This window comes from Dipodomys spectabilis, unplaced genomic scaffold, assembly GCF_019054845.1.
Source record: "Dipodomys spectabilis isolate Male_0828 unplaced genomic scaffold, ASM1905484v1 ptg000682l, whole genome shotgun sequence".
NCBI lineage: Eukaryota > Metazoa > Chordata > Mammalia > Rodentia > Heteromyidae > Dipodomys > Dipodomys spectabilis.
In genome coordinates this window covers 78013-88277 of record NW_024871359.1, presented here as the reverse complement: position 1 = coordinate 88277, position 10265 = coordinate 78013, and positions in this window count along the sequence as shown.

Genomic DNA, 10265 nt, shown 5'->3' with positions numbered 1-10265 from the left:
TCCTCCTAATCCGGAGGCTTTCTGTTGATCTTGCTAGCTATGTCCTTTGTCATGCAGAAGCTTTGCAACTTCATGCAATCCCATTTGTCCAATCTTTCTTTGATTTGTTGTTTCCGGGTCTCTATTAAGAAAATTTCTGTCTGAGCCAAGGAGACCTAGGTTTCTCCTTTTCCATCCTGTAAGGTTTTTAGAGTGTCTGCTTTGACTCCAAGGACTTTGATCCATTTGGAGTTGATTCTGGTGCAGGATGTTATATAAGCATCTAGCTTTAGTTTTCTACAAGTAGTTAACCAATTTTGCCAGCACCATTTACTGAAGAGGCTGTCTTTCTTCCATTCTATTTTTTTAGCTCCCTTACCAAAGATTAGATGGCTAGTCTGTAGGTTCATTTCTGGGTTTTCAATTCTATTCCATTGGTCCTGAGGTCTCTTCTTGTGCCAGTACCAAGCTGTTTTGATAAATATGGCCATATAGTGGAGTTTGAAAATTGGTATTGATATTCCCCCAGCAGTGTTCTTTCCGTTGAGGAGCGTTTTTGCTATTCGGTGTCTTTTATTGTTCCATATGAATTTTTGGATTGCTTCTTCTATTTCCTTGAAAAATGAGGTTGGAATTTTGATAGGTATCACATTAAATTTGTAGATAGCCTTGGGAAGTATTTCCATTTTCACGATGTTAATCTTTCCAATCCAGGAGCATGGGAGTTTTTGCCATTTTCTAAGTTGTGATTCGATTTCCTTTTTCAATTTTTTAAGTTTTCATCTTAGAGGTCCTTCACTTCTTAAGTTAATTCCTAGGTATTTTTTTTTTGTGGGGATATTACAAATGGATTTGCTTTCCTAATTTCAGCCACACTTTTCTCATTGTTGGCATACAAAAAAGCCATTGATTTTTGAGTGTTAATTTTATACCCTACTACTTTGCCAAAATTTTGAATCAGCTTGAGTAATTTGGGAGTGGAGTTTATGGGATTCTTTAAATAAAAGATCATGTCATCTGCAAAGAGGGAGAGTTTTATTTCTTTTTTCCCTATTTGGATCCCCTTTATGTCTGCACCTTGTCTTATTGCTGTAGCTAGGAATTCTAATACCAGGTTGAAGAGAAGCGGAGAGTGTGGACATCTTTGTCTTGTTCCTTAGTAAAGAGGAAATGGCTTTAGTTTTTCACCATTGAGTATAAAGCTAGCTGTAGGTTTGTCATATACACCTTTATTGTATTGAGGAATGTTCCATGGATTCCTAATTTTGCCAAAACCTTCATCATAAAGGTGTGTTGGATCCTGTTGAATGCTTTTTCTGCATCTATTGAGATAACCATGTGGTTCTAATCATTGGTCCAGTTGATGTGATGAATAATATTGATTGATTTGCCTATTTTGAACCAGCTTTGCATCCCTGATATGAATCCTGTTTGATCATGCTTTATGATTTTTTGGATGAATTGTTGAAGTTGATTGGGCAAAATTCTGTTGAAAAGTTTTGCATCAATGTTCATCAAAGAAATGTGTTTATAGTTCTCTTTCTTTGATGAATCCCTGCCTGGTTTTGGGATCAGGGTTATGATGGCTTCATAGAATGTGTTCCGTAGAGAACTTTCTATTTCAATTTCATTGAAGATTTGGAGGAGTATTGGTGTGAGCTCTGCTTTGAAGGCCTTGTAGAATTCCGCTGTAAAACCATCTGGTCCTGGACTTTTCTTAGCTGGGAGGTCTCTTATTGCTGTTTCTATTTCAATGCTTTATGTGGGCTTGTTAAGATGGTTTAACTCATATTGGTTTAGTTTTGACATGTCAATATTTGCTAGGAAAAGGTCCATTTCTGCCAAGGTTTCAAACTTATTAGCATAAAGTTTTGAGAAGTTATTCCTTTAAAGTGTTCTGAATCTTGGTTGTTTCCATGGTGATGTTTCCATTCTCATCTCCGAGTTTATTTATTTGGGTGTGTTCTCTTTTTTTCTGATAAGATTTGCTAAGGGTCTGTCAATTTTGTTAATTTTTTCGAAGAATCAACTCTTTGTTTTGTTGATCCTTACTATAGTTTATTTGGATTCTAATTCATTTAATTCTGATTTAATTTTAATTATTTCTTTCTGTCTACTGGATTGGGGTTTATCTTGCTGCTCTTTGTCAAGGAGGCTCAGAAGTCCCATGAAATTGTTGGTTTCAGATCTCTCTAATTTGTTGATGTAGGAATTCAGAGCCATAAACATGCCTCTGAGGACTTCCTGTCCTGTGTCCCAGGGGCGCTGGTAATTTTTGTGCTTGTTTTTGTTGAATAGCATAAACACTTGAATTTCCTTTCTGATCTTTTCCATGATCCACTTGTGATTCAGCAGTGTGTTGTTCAGCCTCCATGTGTTACCGGACTATCTTTGGTGGCTTTTGTTGTTGAGTTTTAATTTTATTCCCTTGTGGTCCGAGAGAATGCAAGGTATAACTTCAATGTTTCTGAATTTGGACAAGTTTGCTTTGTGGCCTAAAATGTGGTCTATTTTAGAAAATGTTCCATGTGCTGCTGAGAAAAACGTGTATTCTGATGCTGCTGGTTGAAATATTCGTTAGATGTCTGTTAAATCTAGTTGATCTATGCAGTTGTTTAGATCTGCAGTTTCTCTGTTGAGTTTTCGCCGAGTTGATCTATCTAGTGGGGAGAATGGTGGGTTAAAATCCCCAACTATTGATGTCTTTGGATCTATGTGGGATTTGAGGGAATGTAGTGTTTCTTGGAAAATTTGGGTGCTCCGTTGTTTGGCGAATAGATATTAAGAATTGTAGTATCCTTCTGAAGGGGAGATCTCTTAATTAGTATGTAGTGACCTTCTTTTTCTCTTCTCACAAATTTTAATTTGAAGTCTATTTTATCTGATATTAGGATTGCAACTCCCGCCTGTTTATGGGGGCCGTTTGCTTGGTAGATTTTGTTCCAGCTTTTAACATTGAAAATGTGTTTGTTTTTATGGGCAAGATGTGACTCCTGAAGGCACCAGATAGAAGGACCTTGTTTTTTAATCCAACTAGACAGTCTATGTCACTTAATTTGACAGTTGAGTCTGTTAATGTTAAGAGATAGGACTGAGAGGTATTTGGGAGTTCCTGCAATGATATCAATCTTCTTGGGGGCTGTGAAACCTGGGTTCTTCCTATGGTTCTTGGATTCTCAGTTTGGGTGCAGTTTCTTGACCTTTATTGTGGTCTTGTTGGTTTTCTATGTGTAGAACATCATTAAGAATCTTGTGTAGGGCTGGTTTGGTGGAGATGTATTGTTTCAATTTTTCTTTGCTATGGAAGGTTTTTATTTGGCCTTCAGTTATGAAGGAGAGTTTAGCTGGATACAGTATTCTTGGTTGATAGTTGTTTGTTTTTAGGGCATGGCATATACCATTCAAGGCTCTTCTTGCTTTGATTGTCACTTCTGAGAAGTCTGAGGTGATTCTAATTGGTTTCCCTTTATAGGTGATTAATCTTTTCTCCTTGACAGCTTTAAGGATCTTTTCCTTGTTCTGAGTTGATCCTGTGTGGATTATAATGTGACGGTGAGATGTCATATTCTGGTTTGGTCTATTTGGAGTTCTAAAAGCTTCTTGTATTTGAATAGGCCTATCTTTTTGCATGTTTGGGAAGTTCTCTGCTAGGATCCTGTTAAACAAATTTCCTAGACCATTAACTTCTGTTTCTAGGTGCTCCTCTATACCCACTATCCTTAGATTAGGCCTTCTGACGGTGTTTTCCAAGTGTTGGATAGATCTCTCATATTTCTTGGATTTCTCTTGGATGGTTGTATGTTCTTTCTCTACTATGTCTAGGCTGTCTTCAATCCCCAAGATTCGATCTTCTGCATATTCTAACCTGCTGTCGAGACTTTCTACTTTGTTTTTTATTTCTTTTCCTTCTATTTGGTCAGCTTTGATGGCTTCAAATTCTTTGTTGAAGCTTTGTTTTAGATCTTGTATGAACTTCTTTACTTACTTAATTTGGTGTTCACTGTTTATTCTCAAATCATTTAGTTGATTGGTTATGGTTTCCTTGGACTCCCATTCCTTCTGTTGGGTTCCATTCAGCATTCCGTTTGTGGTCTCCCTGACTTCCTTCAGCTCTTTGTTAATGGATTCCATGAATGCCTTTAGTGATCTTTGTGTATTTTCATCCTGCTCTCTCAATTCCTATATTACTCTTTCATTAGCTTCCTCCCGTTCTTGAGATTCTTATATTCTCTTTGAGTGTTCTTAAGCTGCTGTGTTAAGTGTGTACACAATGGGGGATAAGGTCTAATAATCGACTACGGGTTTATCTGAGGATGCGCAGAAAAGCAATTAAGTCACATAAAGAATGAAAGAGAAGAACAGGTGAAAAGGATAAGAAAGAAAGAAAAAGAGATCAGAAGTTCAGTAGAGCTAAACAAAAATCAAGACAAAACATAAAAAAAACAAAAAAAGAGGAATAAAAATGCACACACACTTATACCCCTAAAATAAAATTCTAAGAGGAAAAAAAATTACTAGAAAACAATTTTTTTCAAAAAAGGTAAAAATTAAATTTAAAAAACAGCATTTTTAGAAAAAAATTTTTTATAAAAGATATAACAACAACAAAAAATCTTCTTTGATTTTTTGGAGATGGGTGGGAAAAATCCTGTGTCTCTCTTTTGTCCGTAACCAGCCTCTTGTTGGAGTCTCTGGTCTGCTTGTGTTCCTGTGGCTTGGTTGGTTACTTAATCAGTTTCTTTGAACAGGCAGAAAAATGCCCTGCGATCCTCCTCCCAGGTGAGTTCAATGGGTGGAAGATGGCTTTTTCCTCGAGTTTGGAGATGCTGTGATGATGCTAGGTTCTGGGTAGAATTGAGACCTTTCAGCAAACATTAGCTTTTCCTGGGGGCTGGTTTGTGAGAAACTCATAGAGTCCAGCCTGGAGCCATTCTCAGGGTTTCTGTTTACTGAATTTCAGTTGATTGTCGAGGCTTCTAAAGGGAGGGGCAGCCTCTGGCTCTGATTACCAGGTGAAGAAAGCCACTCCTGGTGCTGGCACCTGAGCTAGGTGACTTTTCCCTGGGTGGAGTTGAGTCTGGCAGGTGAGGTAAGGCTCTTGTGACCTGCTAGATGACCCTAGATTTATTCCAGGGCCTGAGTTGGAGCTAGCAGCTCCTCCGAGCTTTGTCAGTATCCAAGATGGAGATCTCCGGTACTGGGTATGGGGAGGGGTGTCCTTCCCTCCTCTGCTCCCTGCGAAGGAGTGAGGACATCAGGCTTCTACTCACGCCGAGCCTTGGGTCCTGGGTCGTCTCTGGTCTGCGAACTGCAGGATAAAGATGTCTGCTCCTTGTCGGTTCCTGTTGGTGTTGAGTGGAATCCACTCGCCCACCACGTCTGGCTCCTTCATCCCGGACTCTCTGTGATTCAGGTATCACGCCTGCTATCGCTTCTGCCACTGCTGCCGCGGCTGTGGTGGCTGCTGGCAAGTGCCCAGGGCTGTCTCCTTGTCTGTATTTTCTCTCTCTGTCCTCACTCTCTGTCCTATGAAGGCACACTTGTTGTGATTCTATGGCTTAGGACTGTTCCCTGGAATTCTAAAACTGCTTTCTATGCCAGAGCTTGTTTAGCCTACAGCTTCTCTTCCACAATCTTCCTGGAACTTCCTGGCAGTTTATTCTTAATGCAAGAATTACAATCACAATTCACCAAACAACAGAGCACCCAAATTTATGCAAGAAACACTATTTTCCCTCAAATCACAAGAGCTCCAAAGACTTGAATTGTTGGGGACGTTAACACACCACTTTCCCTACAAGACAGATAAACTCAGAAAAACTCAACAGAGAAAACACAGATCTGAACAACTGCATAGATCAACTAGATTTAACAGACATCTATTGGATATTCCAACTAGCAGCATCAGAATATACGTTTTTCTCAGCAGCACAAGGAATACTTTCCAAAATAGAACACATTTTAGGCAACAAAGCAAACTTGTCCAAATTCAGAAACATTGAAGTTATACCTTGCATTCTCTCGGACCACAAGGGAATAAAATTAGAACTCAACACCGAAAGCCACCAGAGATAGTCCACTAACACATGAAGGCTGAACAACACACTGCTGAATCACGAGTGGGTCATAGAAAAGAACAGAAAGGAAATTCATATATTCATGATATTCAACAAAAATGAACACGCAAATTACCAACTTCTCTGGGACACAGCAAAGGCAATACTCAGGGGCAAGTTTATAGCTCTGAATTCCTACATGAACAAATTGGAGAGATTTGAAACCAACAATTTCATGAGACATCTGAGCCTCCTTGAAAAAGAGGAGCAAGATAAACCCCAATCCAGTAGACAGAAAGAAATAATTAAAATTAAAGCAGAATTAAATGAATTAGAATCCAAAAAATATAGAAAGAATCAACAAATCAAAGAGATGCTTGTTCAAAAAAATTAGTAAAATTGACAGGCCCTTAGCAAACCTTATAAGAAAAAGAAGAGAACTCACCCAAATAAATAAACGCAGAGATGAGATTGGAAACATCACCACAGAAAAAAACAAGATAGAGAACATTATAAGGGAATACTTCTCAAAACTTAATGCTAATAATTTTGAAAACTTAGCAGAAATGGAACTTTTCCTAGCAAATACTGACATGCCAAAAATAAACCAAGATGAGTTAAACCATTTTAACAGGCCCATATCAAGCATTGACATGGAAACAGCAATAAGAGACTTCCCATCTAAGAAAAGCCCAGGACCAGATGGTTTTACAGGGGAATTTTACAAGGCCTTCAAAACAGAGCCCAGAGCCCACACCAATACTTCTCCAACTCTTCAATAAATTGAAAGAGAAAGTTCACTACTGAAATCATTCTATGAAGCTATGATAGCCCTCATCCCAAAACTAGGCAGGGACTCATCAAAGAAAGAGAACTATAGACCCATTTATTTGATGATCATTGATGCAAAACCTCTCAACAAAATTTTGACCAATCGACTTCAACAATTCATCCAAAAAAAGTCATACACCACGATGAAATAGGTTTCATTTCAGGGATGCAAAGCTGGTTCAGTATACACAAATCAATTAATTCATCACATCAACAAGAACAAGGATAAGAAACATATGGTTATCTCAATTGATGCAGAAAAAGCATTTGACAAAATTCAACAACCATTCATGATGAAGGTTTTGGAAAAATTAGGAATCCATGAAACATTCCTCAATACAATAAAGGCTGTATTTCACAAACCTACAGCCACCATTATACTTAATGGTGAAAAACTAAAGCCATTTCCTTTTAACTCAGGAAGGAGACAAGGATGTCCCTTCTCCACTTCTCTTCAATCTAGTATTAGAATGCCTAGCTACAACAATACGACAAGATGAAAACATAAAGGGGATCCAAATAGGGAAAGAAGTAAAACTCTTCCTCTTTGCAGATGACATGATATTGTATGTAAAAAATGCCAAAGTCTGTACTCCAAAATTACTCAAGCTGATTCAAAACATTGTCAAAGTAGCTGGGTATAAAATTAACCCTCAAAAATCCATGGCTTTTCTGTTTGCCAACAATGAGAAAAGTGTGGCTGAAATTAGGAAAGCAATTCCATTCGTAATAGACCCACAAAAAATAAAATACCTAGGAATTAACTTAACCAAAGAAGTGAAGGACCTCAATGATGAAAACTTTAAAAGTTTGAAAAAGGAAATCAAAACAGAACTTAGAAGTGCAAAAACTCCCATGCTCCTGGATTGGAAAGATCAACATCTTGAAAATGGCAATACTTCCCAAGGCTATCTACAAATTCAATGCGAAACCTATCAATATTCCAACCTCATTCTTCAAAGAAATAGAAGAGGCAATCCAAAAAGTCATATGGAACAATAAAAGACCCCAAATAGATAAAACTATCCTCAACAGAAAGAACAGTGCTGGAGGAATATCAATACCAAATTTCAAACTCTACTATAAAGCCATAGTAATCAAAACAGCTTGTTACTGGCACAAGAACAGACCTCAGGACCAATGAAATAGAATTGAAACTCAGAAATGAACCTACAGTCCTATAGCCCTCTAATCTTCAATATGGGAGCTAAAAAAAAATAGAATGGAAGAAAGACAGCCTCTTCAGTTAATGGTGTTGGCTTGGTTAACTACTTGTAGAAAACTAAAGCTAGCTCGTTATATATTACCCTGCCCCAAAATCAACTCCAATGGAGCGAAGACCTCGGAGTCAAAGCAGACACTCTGAAAACATTACAGGATCGAATAAGAAAAACCCTTTTTCTCCTTCGCTCAGGCTGAAATTTTCTTAATATAGACCCAGAAACACAACAAATTAAAGAAAGGTTGTACAAATGGGATTGCATGAAATTGCAGAGCTTCTGTATGACAAAGGACATCGCTAGCAATATCAATAGAAAGCCCATGGATTGGGGGAAAGATCTTCACTAGCCATACAATGGACAGGGGTCTCATATTTAAAACATACCTGGAACTGAAAACATTAAATCCCCCAACCACAAATCTTCAAAGAAACAACTGACCAATAAATAAGTGGGCTAAAGACTTAAACAGAAACTTCTCTGAAGAGGAATGAAAGATGGCCAATACATACTTTAAGAAATGCTCAACCTCCCTAGCCATAAAAGAAATGCAAATCAAAACCTCGTCCCAGGTAGAATGGCTATAATCAAGAACTCTAATAACAACACATGCTGGAGGAGATGTGAACAGAAGGGAACCCTACTGCATTGTTGGTGGGAGTGTAAACTTGTTTAACCTCTTTGGAAAGGAGTATGGAGGTTCCTCAAAGGACTCCAAATAGAGTTCCCCTATGACCCAGCAATCCCACTTTTGGGCATTTACACAAATATTCACAAACAAGATCACACTAAAGGTACCAGCAGGATATGTTTATTGCAGAATTATTTACCATAGTTAAGATATGGAACCAAACCTGATGCCCCTCAGTAGATTAATGGATCAAGAAAATGTGGTATATATGTATATATATATATATATATATATATATATATATATATATATATATATATATATATATATATATATATATGTATATATATATATATATATATATATATATATATATATATATATATATGCGCCCATCATAAAGAATGGCATTGCCCCATTTGTGAGGAAATGGAATGACTTGGAAAAAATTATATTAAGTGAAGTAAACCAGGCCCAAAGAAACATAGGTCCCATGGTTTTCCTTTTTTCCAATAAATAGTATATGTCTGAATCAAGCAGAATAGCTCAGATATATTGATGTTAGGGAAATGTACCCTAAGATATGTACTCAAATGCTGTTTTCTTTCATGCGATTTTTTCTAACACATTTATAAGATGATATCTTTGTTGCTTTGTATGTCCCTCCCCCATGGTATAACCCCTACTTTCACTGTATTTGATGTTGTTATAATTTGTGGAGGGTAAGGGCAAAAACAAATCGTTTAAATAGGGATACAGGTGGACCCATTGCAACAATGAGATGTACAAGTCGTTATGTCGAAAACGAACTTTCCAACTTTGGTGTGGGGTGATTGTAGGCTTGGGTAGAGGGATGGGGGAGGATGGGATAGAAAGGGGAAACAAAGGAGCAGGCTACAATGCTTGATAAGAAATGTACTCATTATCTTGCTCATGTAATTGTAACCCCCTTGTACAATATTTTCACAATAAAAACAAACAATAATCTAGAAAAAAAAAAGAAAAGAAGCTAGGCTTAACACCTTTATAACTTTTAAAAACATCCTAATTGTAGAACATCATTGAAAGCAAGTTCCATTATACAAATAAACTTTTTAACCCTCCTTTGAAGGCCTTTTTAATTGTAATTTTAACACATACAAGGGGCAGTTTTAGCAATAATAATCAGATCATCACATCACTCATTTTAACCATCATGTTTTCAGTGTCTATCTGCAGGGAAAAAAGACCGAACAAAGATGGGCCACTCAGCCCCTCCTATGGAATGGGCACACACCCAATCTGACTCTTTAAGGTTAGATGAACTGCGTTTATGCCAGCTTGCCCTCCTTTACCATGTGTGGACTCTTCCCAGGGCCAGTCCCACCACCTATGAAGCCCCCCCCACCCAGGGTCGGTCCCACCATGCATGACCCGCTTAACTGCACTTCTGCCTGCTCATCCTCACCCCTAAATATAGATCTTAGGTGGTCTTCTAAGTTTTCCCATTTTTGGTGGGGAGGTTTGAATAAAATACTGCTTTAGATAGACAGAACGGGTCATGCTTTG